The 16,672-nt window shown below is 36.2% G+C and overlaps 1 long non-coding RNA gene across 1 annotated transcript; it reads right to left on the bottom strand.

Annotated features, from left to right (window-relative positions):
* Positions 1 to 15,116: 15,116 nt before the first annotated feature.
* Positions 15,117 to 16,551, bottom strand: LOC148203480 (uncharacterized). Its single transcript, XR_015784156.1, has 3 exons — positions 16,202 to 16,551; positions 15,462 to 15,542; positions 15,117 to 15,330 (listed from the first exon to the last, which is right to left on the bottom strand). It is a non-coding gene; the product is annotated as an uncharacterized LOC148203480 (long non-coding RNA).
* Between the last annotated feature and the right edge of the window lie 121 nt (positions 16,552 to 16,672).

The raw sequence follows: 16,672 nt of genomic DNA, 5'->3' as shown, positions 1-16,672 counted from the left end.
TCGGCCTGGTTGTTGCTAGCTGGAAATTTGAATGTGATGGCTTGCTCTATGACTAAACCACCCGGTCCTTCCAAGACGACACCGACTCCTCCCCCTTTTGTCGGAGGAACCATCCACACTGAGGAGCCACTTTGTGGTTGAGTCTTCTGGTGCAGGTATCAACTCAGCTGCAAAGTCTGCCAAATGTTGACCTTTGATGGACCCACGTGGCTCGTAACGGAGTCCGAACTCTGACAGTTCCACAGACCAGGAAACCATCCGTCCTGCCAAGTCTGGTTTGCGAAGGATCTTGGCTATGGGATGATTTGTGCGGACTACTACTTGATGGCTCTGGAAATATGGTCGAAGTCGACGTGAAGCTGTGAGCAAGGCCAGGACAATTTTCTCAATTCGAGAATATCGTTCTTCGGCCCCCTGCAGTGTACGACTGATGAAGTATATCAGCTTGAGGGAGGGTGCCTCCTGTATCAAGGCGGCACTAACAACGTGGTGGGATGCTGCGATATACAGCTGCAAGTCGGACCCATCGTCCGGTCAAGCCATAATTGGAGGACTGGTGAGAATGTGTTTGACAGTGTTGAATGCTGTTTCACAATCATCGTCCCAGTGTCGAGTGATGCCCTTTTTCAAATTCTTCAGGATGGGCTTGATGTGCTCAGCTAGCTTCGGAATGAATCGGGACAAGGTTGTGAGCCGACCCACTAGACGTTGCACCTCCCTTAGAGTTTTTGGAGCAGTCATGTCGAGTACAGCTTTGCACTTGTCTGGATTAGCTTCAATGCCTCGACGTGTAAGCATGAAGCCTAAGAACTTACCCGCCGGGACACCGAAAGTACACTTGGAAGGATTAAGGCGCATGCTGTACCGTCGGAGTTGGCCAAAAACTTCCTTTAAATCCTGCAGGTGTTGTTCCACAGAATTGCTGCGAATAACCATGTCGTCGACATATACGTCCATGCATCGTCCTATTTGATGATGGAAGACTTTATCCATGAGGCGTTGATAAGTGGCCTCGGCATTCTTCAATCCGAACAGCATTACTTCATAATAGTAATTAGCGCGTTCGGTAATGAAGACTGTCTTGCTTTGATCGGGCTCGTACATTGGGATTTGGTTGTATCCCGAGTAGGCGTCGAGAAAGTTGAGTATAACATGACCCGAAGCTCCATCTACCAAACGATCGATGCTAGATAGGGGATACGAATCTTTGGGACATGCCTTGTTGAGATCGGTGAAGTCGACACACATTCTCCACTGGCCGTTCGACTTCTTGACCATGACTACGTTTGACAGCCACGTAGTGTAAGTTAACTCCCTGATGAACTGGGCGTTCATTAACTTCTCGACCTCGACTTGAATGGCCTTGCGCTTCTCTTCTCCGAACCGTCGCTTCTTCTGAGCGACAGGTCGTGCCTCCCGGAAGATGGACAATTTGTGGGCCATGACCCCGGGATGGATTCCTAGCATGTCGGCGGCCGTCCACGCGAACAAGTCTGCATTGTTCCGCAGTATATGTCCCAGATCATGTTCTTCATTTAAAGTGAGATCCCCGCCAATGCTGGTGGTTTTCGACGCTTCTGCCGTCAATGAAAGGAGTTTGACTTCGCCTTGCGGATGAAGACGTTCGTCTACATTGGTACGAAAGGGGTGACCTTTAGCCCGGCTACATAACACTGTCGGGTTGTTCGCTGATCTGCCCTCACGATACAAATAGTACCACGTTCTGTCGGAAACTTCATGGCGAGGTGGGGGGTAGACACAATTGCCCCAAACGCATTCAGACAAGGTCGTCCTAGCAAGGCGTTGTACGATGTATTTGCCTCGACCAACAGGAATCGAACTCTAAGTTCAGGTGCCTCCCGACTTGTTCCGAGCCGAGTTGGCAGGTCAAGGTACCCTCTGGTGTCTACTCTTTCTCCTGAGAATCCTACGATTTGTTCGTTAAACGGGGCGATGAGGTCCTCAGATAGGTCTATCTTCTGGAAGGTGGACCAATATAAAATGTTGACCGAACTCCCCTGATCGACGAGGTCCTTGTTGACATCGTACCGAGCTATATTAGCAGTGATGACCATGGGATCATCATGATCAGGGTCGGGTGCATGGAAGTCTGCGTTCGTGAATGTGATGTCAGGGATCGACCTAGGTTGTCGATCAACCATATGAACCGACTTCAACTGTCTCAAATGTCGCTTCCTGGCTGAAGATGACACCGCCAGATATGGTGTCGATTCGGCCTCGGACTGAACGCTCCCTCTCTGTCCGTCGAGGCGGGCTGCGCGATCGCCTGCGATGTCGATCATCTCTCGGGGGTGATCGTTGGGGGCTTCGCCTAGAAGGATCCTTTCGGCGAGGGGTTGCGGCTCTAGTGGAGACTCTATCCTTGATGTAGTTCTGGAGGTAGCCTGCACGGATGAGTCGCTCCAGTTCGTCCTTCACCATGTTGCATTCTTCCGTGTCGTGCCCATGGTTCATATGGAACCGGCAGGCTTTGCTATTGTCAGCGTTCTTTGGAGTAGCCTTTCGCCGCACGGTCAAGAGTTCGGCGTGCAAGGCCTCTTCAAGCACCCTCGTCCTTGGTGCATTGAGGATCGTGTAACGATCGTACTTAAACATCCACCCTGACTCCTTCCGGGGTGTTCGGTCTGGCTTGTAGTCGTTGGTGGATCGCTTTGCGGGCTTCTTTGCCTCGTGATTGGAGATATCCTGATGCGGTTTCCTCCTAGAATTACGGTGGTCCTCGATACGGATGAATTTTGCAATAGTGGATTGCAATTCTTCCATAGATGCTGGAGGGTCAGCATATAATTGTTCTGCAAAATGCCCCGGCCTTAAGCAGGACGGTAGATTGCTGATGATGAAAGTGGGACTGATATCCTTCACGCGCTGGGCCGTCTCGGTGTACCGTTGCATGAAAGCTTTCAGGGTCTCATCTTTTTCCTGCTTGGTATTGACAAGCTCCGCAACAGTCATCGCCGGTTTTTTATTGGCCGCATACTGCTTTCGGAATAAGGATTCGATTGTTGCGAAACAATCTACTGAATTCCGTGGAAGAGTATGGAACCATTCTAGGGCTTCGTCCTTAAGAGATAAAGAAAAAGCTCTGCAGATCACCGGGTCATTGTCAGTATAGAATGCCATGGCATCTATAAAATTACGTAGATGGTTGTGAGGATCGTCGGAACCACTGTAACGTTCTAAGGCTGGGGGAGTTTTATTTGGCATATTCGCTTGCATAATGGCCTCCGTGAACGGAAGCATGTTGGTGAGGCGCATGGAAGTAGGCACCTTCCTCCCCCCGCCAACAGGATCAGAGGCTCCTCCATGATGGCTTACTTCGTTATCCTCTTGTCTGTTCGAAGCAGACAACTCCGGTGGTGGGCGCTGTGCCCTCAATGCCGCCATCTCCTCCGCCTGTTTGTGCTGGATTTCTTGCTGCTCTCTGATAGTTTGTGCTTGTGCCTCAATCTGAGCCTGCAGCTGCTTGATCAATTCACGAGTGTTGAAGTCTTCCATTGCTCCGGTGGTCGTTGTTGGGATAGCAAATCTCGGCCCCACGGTGGGCGCCAAAATGTTTCAGTAGGGATGTGGAGACCGAGATACCAACCTAACAAAACTAAACTGCTTCTTCTTGTGATGCCTATTACGATGCTTCCTCCCTCTCTCTATGCTCTGCTCTCTGGGAGAAGATGGGCTGGGTACCTGCAAAGGCACTCTGACGCTCAAGTCAAGAAAGGAATGTCTGATTAATCTTCAGAATAATAATCTCTCTCTTAATCTCTCTTAGGGGAAAAACGTACCTTTTTTCTCCTGTGCTTTGTATATTTAAAACAGTAAAATAAACCGTTTACCTGAAAGTTCGGTCCGTTACCGAAGTTGACTGCCTGGGAGTTGTAACTGTTAGATCATGTTTCATACTGGGTCAGTTATTCCCGTGATTTGTGGTATCTGACTAATATTTGAAATTATCTGTTGGCATATGTTAAACCGTTTTGTTGTCGTGCAAGCGCTATGTGTCGAGACATCATTGGTTGTCGAGCACCAGGTGATCGACGTGGTCTATCACCAGGTGCTCGACATCAGCATGCGAATGTCACTGATTGTCGATTACCAGGTGCTCGACATCAACATGCGAATGTCACTGATTGTCGATTACCAGGTGCTCGACATCAACCTGTAAGTGCTCGACATCAACATGCGAACGACATTGACTGTCGATTACCAGGTGCTCGACATCAACCTGTAAGTGCTCGACATCAACATGCGAACGACATTGACTGTCGATTACCAGGTGTTCGACATCAACCTGTAAACACTTGTGATGTTAAAGGTCGATCGCTGGTGAACTCGGGTATCCTATGGTACAATAAGCATACATTCGATAATATATTTTTACTACATTCAGGGCGTGTACAATTATATACGTTCCTTTTCTTTGTTTTTTAAGATTGATTTGAATAAATCAATTAATATATTAAATTTTCTTAACTCTAATAAAATAGTATATAATTTCTTATTACACCTTTTTTCTCTGTGTGATACAATCAATCCATGTACGAATATTATATATATATACATAATAAATATATTATATAATATTATATATATAGTTTGTTTTTAAGTATTTAATCTTTTACATTTATGATAAGTTTATATTTACTCTTCAAATTTATTGATTTATTTTTTATTTGACAACTCATTTAAATTTCGTGTTTTTATGCACTAGTTTAGTGAATAAATACAACAACAGTTATTTTTTATAATTGACAGCGATTTGCGAACTGAACATATTCAAAAGAGATAAAAAAGGAAGAGTTTTTGGCTTCGAAGAACGGGAGCAACAAAATTTAAAGATTTTGCTTTGATTATAAGAAAACCAAAGTAGTAAGTCGAACAAAAATAAAAATAAAAATATAATTTTGAATTTTTGGTAGCAATGCTACATACAACAGTTGTCATCAACTTTTTTCAGATTTTAAATAATTATTTAATTTTAAGAATGTATTGTTAAGATAAAACCATTTATATGACTAAAATGTCTAAACATTCTTACATGTTTTGAAGTTTAACAAATCAACATTAAACGAAATAAGCATATGAATAGGTTATCACTAGAAATATCATAATAGCTGAAATATAAGTGATAAGTTAAATACGTTGAAAATCTAGTAACCTAGGAAAGTCATAGAAAAACGCTTAGGCTTAACCTAGACGTTGTACTAAATGATTCCCAAAAACCTAAAGCGTCAATGAGAGAGTTTTGCTAAACGCAGAAGCTATATTGTATCAAATAGTAATCAATCAGAACTTTCATATAAACAAAAGTGTTTTTGGTAAGTATTTTGAAAGTCTTAATCAATATCCCAAAAACATGTGAAAGACAACTTGTTAAACGCTCTAACTAAAGAAAGTAGAATCTTAAAGCGTTTACAATAGACTAGACACTACCATGAGCTACACCATTCACTTTGTCCAATGATGAAGCTTCAAGTAATGCTTAGTATCTTAGTAAAAAGGCTTAACTGATAAAATGCTACCTGAATGGTAGAAAATATAAAAAGCACCTACTTATTATGGACAAGCATTAAATGTAATTAATTGCCCAATGTTCAAAAACAACAAAAGTGATAAGAGAAAAGACATATTTGTTGCATGTATATCTACTCTACTTTGTGTAGATAGCCTACTACACGCATCCACCTGCTCCATCAGATATATATCAGAAGTGGACGTTAGAAACAAAGAAGACATTCACGGAATGTTCTCTCCATCAAAAGTCATGCCAGAAAAATAGTACAACCTACTTCTATCAAAGTATTGATTAAACAAGTATGCTATAACGACTTGACTAACCAACAGATGTTTCACAAGACAAGACTAAGAATACACAAGATTCAAGAAAAAAGTTAGTCTAACAGACATCTTTTGAGAAGCCTTTAAACAAAAGATGATTTGAAGAAAGAATTAAGAGAATAACTTACGAAGAGAATATTATAAAGCAATATCGTCAGGAGAAAAAGCATAGAAAAGCTCAAGAACTGAAATAGAATATCTGAGAAGAAAAAGTTCAAGTTAGAAATACTCTCAAGCTTAATTGTAATATTAGCTAATTATCTGTAAGAAGAGAGAAAAGAGAGAAAAACAAAAAAGCGAGTTTGTAGAGATTGAATTGTATTGAACATATATCCTCTATATGAGAGTAATCGTCTAACAACTTGTAAGTAATCAAATTGATTGCACATTCTGAAAAGAATTAAAACACTTGTTGATTAGCTTAAAAGAGTTAAGGATTACTAAGCAATGTATCAGGGGATACTAGGATTGTCTAGTGGAAACCAAGAGTGAGTTAAACTCAACTAGAAGGTGTATCAGGTTTATATTAGGAGCGTCTAGGGATACCAAGAGTGGTGAAGAATACTGCACAACCAAGAGTGAATGAAACTCAACTAGGCAGCGTATTGGGGGATACCATGATTGTTTAAGGAAGTCTTATTCAAACACTGCAGTGAATATCTCTTAACTATTGAATAACACTTGAAAAAAACACATTGTTTAAATTTATTTCAAAGTCGGGCCTTTAAACAATCTTTGTAAAATCATTCAATCTCGACTAAGGTGTTATATCATATTGATTGTGAAAAAGTTTTCCAATAACATTATTCAACCCTTCCTTCTAGTGTTTTTCAGATACTTCATCTATGACAACGATTATGGGAGGAACTGTTGTCATAGATCCTTAAAATAAAATAATTATTTAAAATCTGATAGGGTTTATGGCCGCAGTTGCTTTTGGAACCTCTGCCAAATCCTTTTATGGTTCGGTTATTGGGACAATCATTGTCAGAGGTCCGATTTTACTTAAAATAATTTTTTTAATATAAAGGTCTATGACCTCGATTAGAGCCATAATCAAAGTCATTTACTTTTCTTGCCTCGGTTCTTACCATAATCGTTGCCTAAAGTATGCATCTTTTTTAAAAGATGGTTTTGTTTCTGTAACATCCTACATCATAGAAACAGACTTGCTTATGCAATAAAGTATGTACAACAAGTAATTACAAACCATAATATATTTTTCAATCAAAAACAAAATTATAATCATAAATTATCTCAATGTACAAATTATAATATGCTAATGTACAAATTATTATATCCTAAAATTTACATACTATTGTACAAATATATTACATATTTTGCAAGGTCTTTCCGTATGTAATGAATAAACTTGTCGGGAATTGGTGTATATGATTTCAAAACAATGGAGAAAAAAAACTGATTAAAATCAAATATTATTGTTTCCCAACCATTTGTAATATGGGCACAAATAGTGGTTGTCACCCAATGCATTGCATAGTAACCACACTCATATGAGTCGGTTTGTCTATTACACTACAATATATCATCATAATTATAAGTAATTAAGGAAGATTGGTGGAATAAAACAATTATAAGAAAGTATGGACCAAAATACCAAACTTTGAGGGTCAACCATCCAAGCTTTTTAGCATTTGCAGTTGATTTCCCTAACAATATCATATGTGCTGCAATTTAACTATGAAAAAAAATGTTTTAATATACACTTATATAACAAAGAAAGCTCATAACATTGAGGTTCTTACCTACTTGTTTGAGATGTTTGGGAGGAGACTTGTGAAATGAACAAAACTACACACTGGTAGGGAAACCACAAGTTGTTATCAATGTTGCCTTAAATAAATAATAATAACTTATTTTTTTATGTCTTAAAATTATAGATGAAACTTTCAAGTTAACAAACTACAATTATACAGCAATATAAGGGACAAAATATATATCTCCTTCCCTCATGCAAAACAATTAATGACATATGCTTGGATGTCATCAAATTTATTGCCTTCATGAGAGAGTTGGGGGTCAATGAACCCATAGACATCATTGAACCCCATATTGTTACTTACACCAAACATATACTTGAAAACAAAAAAAAAAATATTTCATGTAAGTAACATTGCATGCATCATGAAAGTTTCAGATAAGAAGACATCAAATATTTCAACCCCATCAACCTACAACAACTTCAAGTTTTTAACTAGTGGACTAAGATAAGCAACTATGTCATTTCTAGACTACCTTAGACTAGATATCATCATAGACAACATCATGTACTTTCTCTTCATGCCCAATCCAGGAGATAGGTTAAAAATTATCAATTTAATGGGTCAACAATTATGATTGGTTACCAAATCCATCACTAGCTAAACCAAGCCAAAGATTTCTACATTCTTGACCAAATTGGGGGAATTCATAATCAATATTTTTCCATTGCATTAAATCGGTTGGATGACGAAGCAGTCCGTCAATTGTTATCTCATATGCATGTCATTTAAGGATTTTAGCGTCTTTTGGATTCACAAACAAACACTTAAGTCTGGCCGCGATTAGAAGGTTCCAAACTACTTTCAAAGCAAAACCATCATTTTCTATCTAGCCACTATCTTCATTATTTTTTTTTCTACTTGTAAAGTGATAACACATTTTTCAGACATTTTTTCAAACCTTTGAACTCTTTCTTGTATAATATGCAACCATTCGGACATGCATGTATCCTTTTATATTTCGTACCCATCGTACAAAGAATTTTCTTCGCATCATAATTACAAGTGGTTAGAGTATTTCCATCTAGTAGCATTTCATTCAACAACAACAACAGTTGTGCGAAACTATTATCGGTCCATTCATTGGTTGCCTTACCTTAACACCGCTGACAATCGTGTGAAGTTAGTTGAATCGACATACAAATGAGTTTTCGCGTTAGTAGGCGTCGTCTCATACACATGCGCTTGGGCAAAAGCTTCTATGCCAACACAGATCATGTCCTCTAATTTGTCTTCTCTCGGTCGATCTTCCATGGTGCAATCAAATACATGTTCAGTTAGAGAGATAGATGAAAAGTCTATTAATTTTTCGTGTCATGTCCATGTTTTATAACTTCGAAGGAAACCATGATAGATAAGATGTTCCTTAATTTAAGTTGCATTCAACTTTCTCTTATTCAAAAAATTGACACAAGGACATCTAAACTTCATTTCATTATCACTTCTACCCTCATTACGTTGTGCAAATTGTATAAATTTTTATGGTCCTCTCTCGTACTCAACACTGATGCATAGTGATTTAATCCAATCTCTATTCATACATACATACATACATACATACATACATACATACATACATACATACATACATACATATATATATATATATATATATATATATATTGAAATTGTTCACACAATTTCAGTAATATTAAATTATCACTTTGATCGCTTTTGTATTCAAGGTTTAACCATATCCGATTCAAGAATATTCACTTTCTTTAGTTTATTGAACATATAAATTTCGAACAACATATCTAAAATTTCACAAAATTTTGTTAACATTTTACATTGGTTTTCATGTTACACGAAGTGAAAGTGATTATAAACCACAATCAAACATGCTCCCGAAGATCAATACAAAACATAGTTGCAAATATTCATGAATTTTAAGACATGTATATTAAATTATATGAATTAATAAATATGAAAAAAATGATTACTCTTCTTAAACTATCGAACCGAACAATTCAAGATTCAATTCTTATAAATTATTATCGTCTCCTCTTATATTTATTTTTTAAAATAACACATTTTTTTCAAAAAACTTGGAGATAGTAAATAATTGTTATATTGAATCTCAAAACTGAAAACTAAGGCTAATTCAATAAACAATATATTCAAGCATACAATAATTACATATCCAACATAAAAAAATGAACAATGTACAACAAAATTATAAACTCATATTAAAAAAATAAATTTTAAACATAATAATAGGAACCTCGGAGTGTGAAAGGTAGACAACAATGGAGAAAGATGTAACTATCCCTGTTTGATGTGACAATCAACATCACATCAAACAACTCAACAATAACTAAAAATATAGTCATGTTGAAACATAACTTAACAACCAACCACACAACTCTACAATGAAATGAAACAACAAAGCCAATAACACATACAACTTGACAACCATCACAAATAGTTCAACCACCTCAAATTTAATCCTAAAATAACATCACAAATTCAACCTAAACATTACTATTCAACTTTAAATAACCTGGCACAAACCATAAAGAACTCCATTCCAAACACCAACCACTCGACACAACAATAACATGCTCAAATTAAAACTTCTACAACAAAGATCAAAGCAACCAACACTGGTCAACTTAAAACAATACAGACTAAACTGAAAAGAGCACGGTTTCAAGCCTAAAGAGCATAAATTCAAAGCTTAAACCATAAGGATTAAACTTCTAACCTCACGAATCATTGCCTAACATATCAACTTCCACTTAAAACCATAAAACAACAAAGTTAAAGTTCAAACAACATATCAAAACTCCCTGCAACACATCCACAACCATGAACAACATGGTTCAACATTTAAACTACTCGGATCAAAGCTTAAACAACATGGTTCAAGACTTAAACAATAAAGATTAAAGCTTATACAACACAATTCCAGGCATGCCATGCTTTACCGAAATTTTAAACATCACGGATTAAGCCAACACATGATTGTTCACCTCAAACAACATGACACCCATCCATTTTGTGGTTAATCAAAGCTTATGCACTAAATTCTTATGCAATTTATCATATATATCAATCCAAAAATTTAAGCATTTAAAAACGTATACCACTATAACCATGATCATTGACCATAACCAAATTCTGCACAAGATAAAAAATTATATCTTATACCTAAAAAAAATCGCAACAAATCATATGAACCCTCAGTACCATAACATATACCCATAACCACTCAACAATACAAAATAAATATCAGAATTGAACAACCTAAAGAATTAATCATATACCCCAAAATTTCTTCTCTTGCAACCAGACACCAATAACCACATGATCAATATATCAACATACACAATCATAAAAACCTAAAAAAATACATTTATGCTCCAACCAAGGTTTTCACCACCCTCAAGTTCCATACCACATACCAAACTAAATAGACTATCATGTTTATCTTATCATACATATAACAAACAATACAAGTAACATCACACACCACACATTCAAATATTATAAAAATAAAAAGAATTAAAACATGCCTTATGCATACAACAAAAATCAAACAGATAACCTCCAACCATAAAAAACTCTAACCAATTGTGTCACATTTCACTTTTATAAAACTCATTATTTCTTATTTTAATTAATATTGTTCTGCCCATACCATCCTTCTAGATATTTTATTTTTCCGAAATCTTACACTTTTAGGATAGAGAGAATCAATACTAAATCTTTATCAATCAAGTGTTACACTATCGATTGAGCAACATGGTTTGCTCCATCAAGCGACTAAGTTCCAAATCCTACTTATAAATTTTGTGTTTTCATCTCTTAATCTATGATTGATTGTTTCTTAAAGAGTTCCTTAAGAAATATAATTGTTTCAACTTCTCTCTCACTCTAACCTTAAGTCATACCTTGAGCTGTACCACTTCATTAATCAAGTAAACACTTTAATGATAATACTATATACTTACAAGAAATACTATCACTACAGTGACTAACCCAACAGTCAAGTGTATATCCCTAACCAACATACAAAATATTACCTAACTAATTTCCAAAATTCATTAGTCAATTTTTATTTATTCTAACTCATTTTAAACATCAATTCACATTTTCTTTTTGGAAACAAAATGACATTTTCATATATAACTCAGCATGGTTCATATAAAGAAGAATTTATTGCATGTGTTAGAAAGTAAAGGAGAACCTACTCCAAAAATAAAAAATATAATTAATTAAAAAGGTCGAAGATATTACTTCTCAACTAGGGAGATTAAGACTTTAGAAACTTACAAAGAACATAAAGAGAAAAAGAAATTTAAAAATAGTGAATTAAAAAAAAACTAAATAATGAAATTTTATTTTATATTATTAGACCTAACTTGACATTTTAACTTTAATTAAAATCAATTTTTGTAAACTAGAAAAACAGGTTCTTACATGGTATATAGTATTTATAATAATTATTAAGTAATACATACACTATATACATTAATATTATAATGAAAATTATCATTTTTAGAAGTAATAGAATTCATATCTCTCTTTATATATTATACATATTTATCGTCATTCTCATATATTTTTAATTTGTCGAAGTATATTTTTCTATTTCATTATCCATATACATAATTTACTTAACATAATAACTCTAGTACACCAGCACGATATAACACCGGTTAAAATTAGTTATAGGCCCGGTTTTACAACCGGTGCATAATCAGACGAGGTAAAAAAATATAGGTTTTATGCCTCGGTCATGGACCGAGACAAAAGTGGTACAAAAGTGGTAAGATTATGCCCCGGATTTTAAATAACCGAGGTCGTAACACTTTTTTTTTTTTTTAAATTTAGGTAACTCAGTTCAGTTCAGTTCAAGCAGATGGTGACCGAGATTCACAAAAATGCAACTGCAGAACCCAGAAGCGCAACCCATAACCCAGAACATAACCCAGAACAGCAGCCTGCAACGCAAAACAACAACCCAGAACCACCATAACAGCAACCCAAAACCCAAATCATGCCTCCATGATTCAATCTTCTCCACCCCCAACCTGCACAGAGAACCCAGAAACTCAAAAATCGGAGAAACGGAACTCAAATTGCAACAACCAAACTCAAATCGCAGAAGCCAAACTCAAATCGAAAAAACCAAACTCAAATCACAGAAACTCAAACGGTAGGAGAGAAAACAGAGATGGTGAGGGAGATCGAGGAATTTTCGCTGCCGCCGCGTCCTCGCCGTCGCCGCATCCTCGCCGTCGCCGCGTCCTCGCCGTCGCCGCGTCCACCATCGTTTCTCTCTCGTCGAAAACCACCGATCTCGCGGCTGTGCTGGCTGTGTGGGTGTTGTCGCGCGACGAGATCTAGACTCAAGGACGTTGGGGTCGTTGTCGGAGAAGGCGATGTCGCCGGTGGCGCGGTCGGGGACGACGCGAGAAAGCGATGGAGGGAGTGGGAGGGAGGGAGTCAGATCTGGAGGAAAGGAGGGAGAGTGAGGGAGCGAGGGTGGGGAGGAAGAAGGAAAGGAGGGAGAGCGAGGGAGCGAGGGTGGGGAGGAAGAAGGAAGGGAGGGAGAGCGAGGGAGCGAGGGTGGGGAGGAAGAAGGAAAGGAGGGAGAGCAGGGAGCGAGGGTGGGGAGGAAGAAGGAAAGGAGGGAGAGCGAGGGAGCGAGGGTGGGGAGGAAGAAGGAAAGGAGGGAGAGCAGGGAGCGAGAGTGGGAGTGAGATCTGGAGGAAGAAGGAAATGAAAGGTCAGTTAAGATACGTGCATATGACTCGGTTCACTCTCACCCGAAACAATACATGCGTATAGGTCTCGGTTCTACACCTGACCGAGGCATATAATCCTCATAAAAAAATGAAAAAAAAATATAAAATGACTATATACCTTGGTTTCCGTTTAAACCGGGGCATAAACATTGTTTCGTAGCTTTTAGACTTCGGTCGTTACTTTAACCGAGGTAATATGCCACCGTATTTTAATAGGCTTCAGTTTCACCTAAACCGGTGCCTATAACGCGAGTTTAAAACCAATTTTTTTACTAGTGTAACATAATATGTAATCAAATAGTAATAATTTATAAAATCAAAACAATATCAATCTCAAACAAAGTTTGAATTTATTGAATATTAATTGTTGGTATGAATTTAATGAATATTAATTGTTGGTAGCAATTTTCTAGTAACACTTAAATATACTTAGTGATGTAGGAGGACTTATTACTCACTAGATCATCGGATCCACAACATCTATATTCTTGGGGTATTATTAGATTATTCTTCTAATAGTTAGTTAAAATACTATATTCTTCTATTACATTATATTGTTAGTAATGACATTACTAGTCTAGATACAATGTAATCTTACTAAAGTTCAAGAACTTCAAAGAATTGAATTATATGTAATTCTCACTTTCTTTTTTGAATGTGTGATTTTCATAAATTTTATGTGAATTAGTGCATTTGATTCTTGTATATATTTCTCAAGAACCGATTAATATATCATATCATCATTCTTTATCATGTTATGTTTTTTTTTATATGTTCTCTAAGTACTAGATCTTCTAGTGCTCCAATACATTTTTGTACGTGAACTTCTTGATTTAATACCAACAATATTCTAAGACTAAATTATTTCAGTAGTAATACATTTCACTTATCATATTACAAACATAAATAGACGTATTTATTTAACTCCCTTGACATAAAGATAGCGTGTCTACTAATAAAATCGTTCCTTTATACTTGAAAAAAACTCAAATTATATTATTCAAATTCTTAAAAGATTTAATTATTCATTGTGGACCCTTTTCTTTAATTAAAACCCAAAAACAAAAAATTAAGAGATTGAATTAACAATAGAAAATCAAATAATAATTCTAATAAAATATTTTTTATAATTAGCTTGACTTACCTATTCTACTTCCTCAATCTATTATAGAAATAAATAAGTCACACACTTAAAATTTCTAAAAAAAAACAGAAAAAAAAAATCTAAAAAGGTATGTTTAGGAACAACAGTTAAAATTTACCTATTGACACATTCTAAAATCAACAGTTACATAACCGTGGCTTTTGGTAACTTTTAGGCCACACTTACAAAATTGTTGTATGTTTAGGAAACATTTTTATATATGTGATCTAGTTTAGTTCAGCCTGAAGTAGAAAAAGCTATAGTGACTTATTAAATAGAGAATATAATTAGGCAGCTATTTACAGAAATTTTCATTCCTTCATCACTAAAATTTAGGTATGAGATTTCATGGCCATTTTTTCTATAAGCTGTAAAATTAAAATTTAATATATACATTGTGATTTTACGTGAATAATGAAAACATGAAAAAAATCCATTCTTTTAATCATTTTTGTCATAGTAAAAAAAATGTCAAAACATTAATAGAAAAGGTTAATGTTAATTCAAGAGAAAAGGTAAAATTTTGCAAACAAGATATGACATTATATACCATTAAAAAAGCCATGTCCCATACCTCAACCATTCATGAAAAATCAGAACATAAATTACCACTCATTATTCAAATGACATCACGAAATAACATTAACAAAACAGAAAACCAGAAAAAAACTAAGTCAACTAATCATCATCAGGTTGAATCTTCTTCTCTTTCTCATCCAAGCCAAGACTCAAACTATCAAAATTCTTCCGATTTTCTTCTTGATGTGCCTGCTGCAATTCCATAAGATCTTCAATCCTATATAGACGTAAAATATACTGTGAATCAGTTCAAATCTTCAATCCAATATTCAATGCTTAGACGAGTTATTCTAAAGTGCCAATGAATTCTTAATGCAAATTTCCTTCATTAAAGGTTATAATACAAACTGTTCCACGAAAGGTTCCACCAGACTCTTTTCTTCAATATCTTGTTCATCACCCGAATCCCGGGGTGCATCTGTCGCATAGCTGCAAACAAAATCACCACCAATATTTCAGATTTGTGTTGCTACCAAGTTTATGCAGCCTCAAATCCATTAATTCATAAGCTTTTGGAATGTATTAAACGAAAATGATAGTTGTTTATTTCAAATATTGCTATTAACTAACCAAATTCAACATCAGTAATATAGATTATACTTGTTAAAGTTTATTAATGCCGGTGTCACATAACATTCAATTAGGTAATTCGGGCTAAAAGGGTATCATACAACTCAATAAATTCAAGGCTCAAGGTTTAGAACGAAAGGTGTTTGATATTGCAGAAGATAGGATAGGAAAAACTGCAAAAAATACTGCATACAACTGCTCCTTTAGATTTCCAATTTAATATAACCACCATAAGTTCAAGCATGGGTTGAATTGGAATAAGTGCTGCATATAGAAGATCATTATCTTTTTAGAAAAGGGAAATCAACATCCTTCTTGTAAAATTAGTTCTATTTCTACATTTATTACATTTCCCAGAACGTGATATTAGCCATAACCAAAAAGGGAAAACAGTTTATTTTAACTACATTCTTTTAACTTTCTGCACTTTGAAGTCTCAGTTTCTCATGCTTGGTCGTTCTCACTTTACACAGACTTTTCAAAAGAAATACATATCAAAAGAAGGATCATGATCATACCCTTTTGATTGGGAAATGTCTGTTGCTTTGCTAGAGAAATCTTCACCAGGATGTATAGAACTGGAGTTTATAGCAGATTCATTGACGATAAACGGTGTCAAAAGTGGTTCAGGCACTGGTTCAGCCCTGGAAGAAAACTTCACCTCAATCACTGCCTCTTCATCTGTGTAATTAAACACTGAATAATTTCCTGTGTGGTTTTAGAGGTATCTGCATAAGTAAGCTACTGTAGCACAAGAAATCATTTTAAAGATCTAACTTTTATTTCTCTTTGGTATACCCCTATTAATAAAAATACGAGAAAACGACCTAGAAGCAATAAAAAACTAAAAAGGTTCTGATTTTCACCTGTGTAAGACTCAGAACCATTGGCTTCTGTTTGGTGAAGAAGTTCCTCTCCAACACCATATCTAGGAAGCCCCCTAGTTCCATTATTTTTCTTCACTCCTTCAATGATGTTTCTCAATTCCA

This window comes from Vigna umbellata, chromosome 2, assembly GCF_029865625.1.
Source record: "Vigna umbellata cultivar VRB3 chromosome 2, Vumbellata_1.0, whole genome shotgun sequence".
NCBI classification, from domain to species: domain Eukaryota; kingdom Viridiplantae; phylum Streptophyta; class Magnoliopsida; order Fabales; family Fabaceae; genus Vigna; species Vigna umbellata.
The sequence above is the reverse complement of the archived record's forward strand: the minus strand, read 5'-3'. Positions and strand labels throughout refer to the sequence as shown.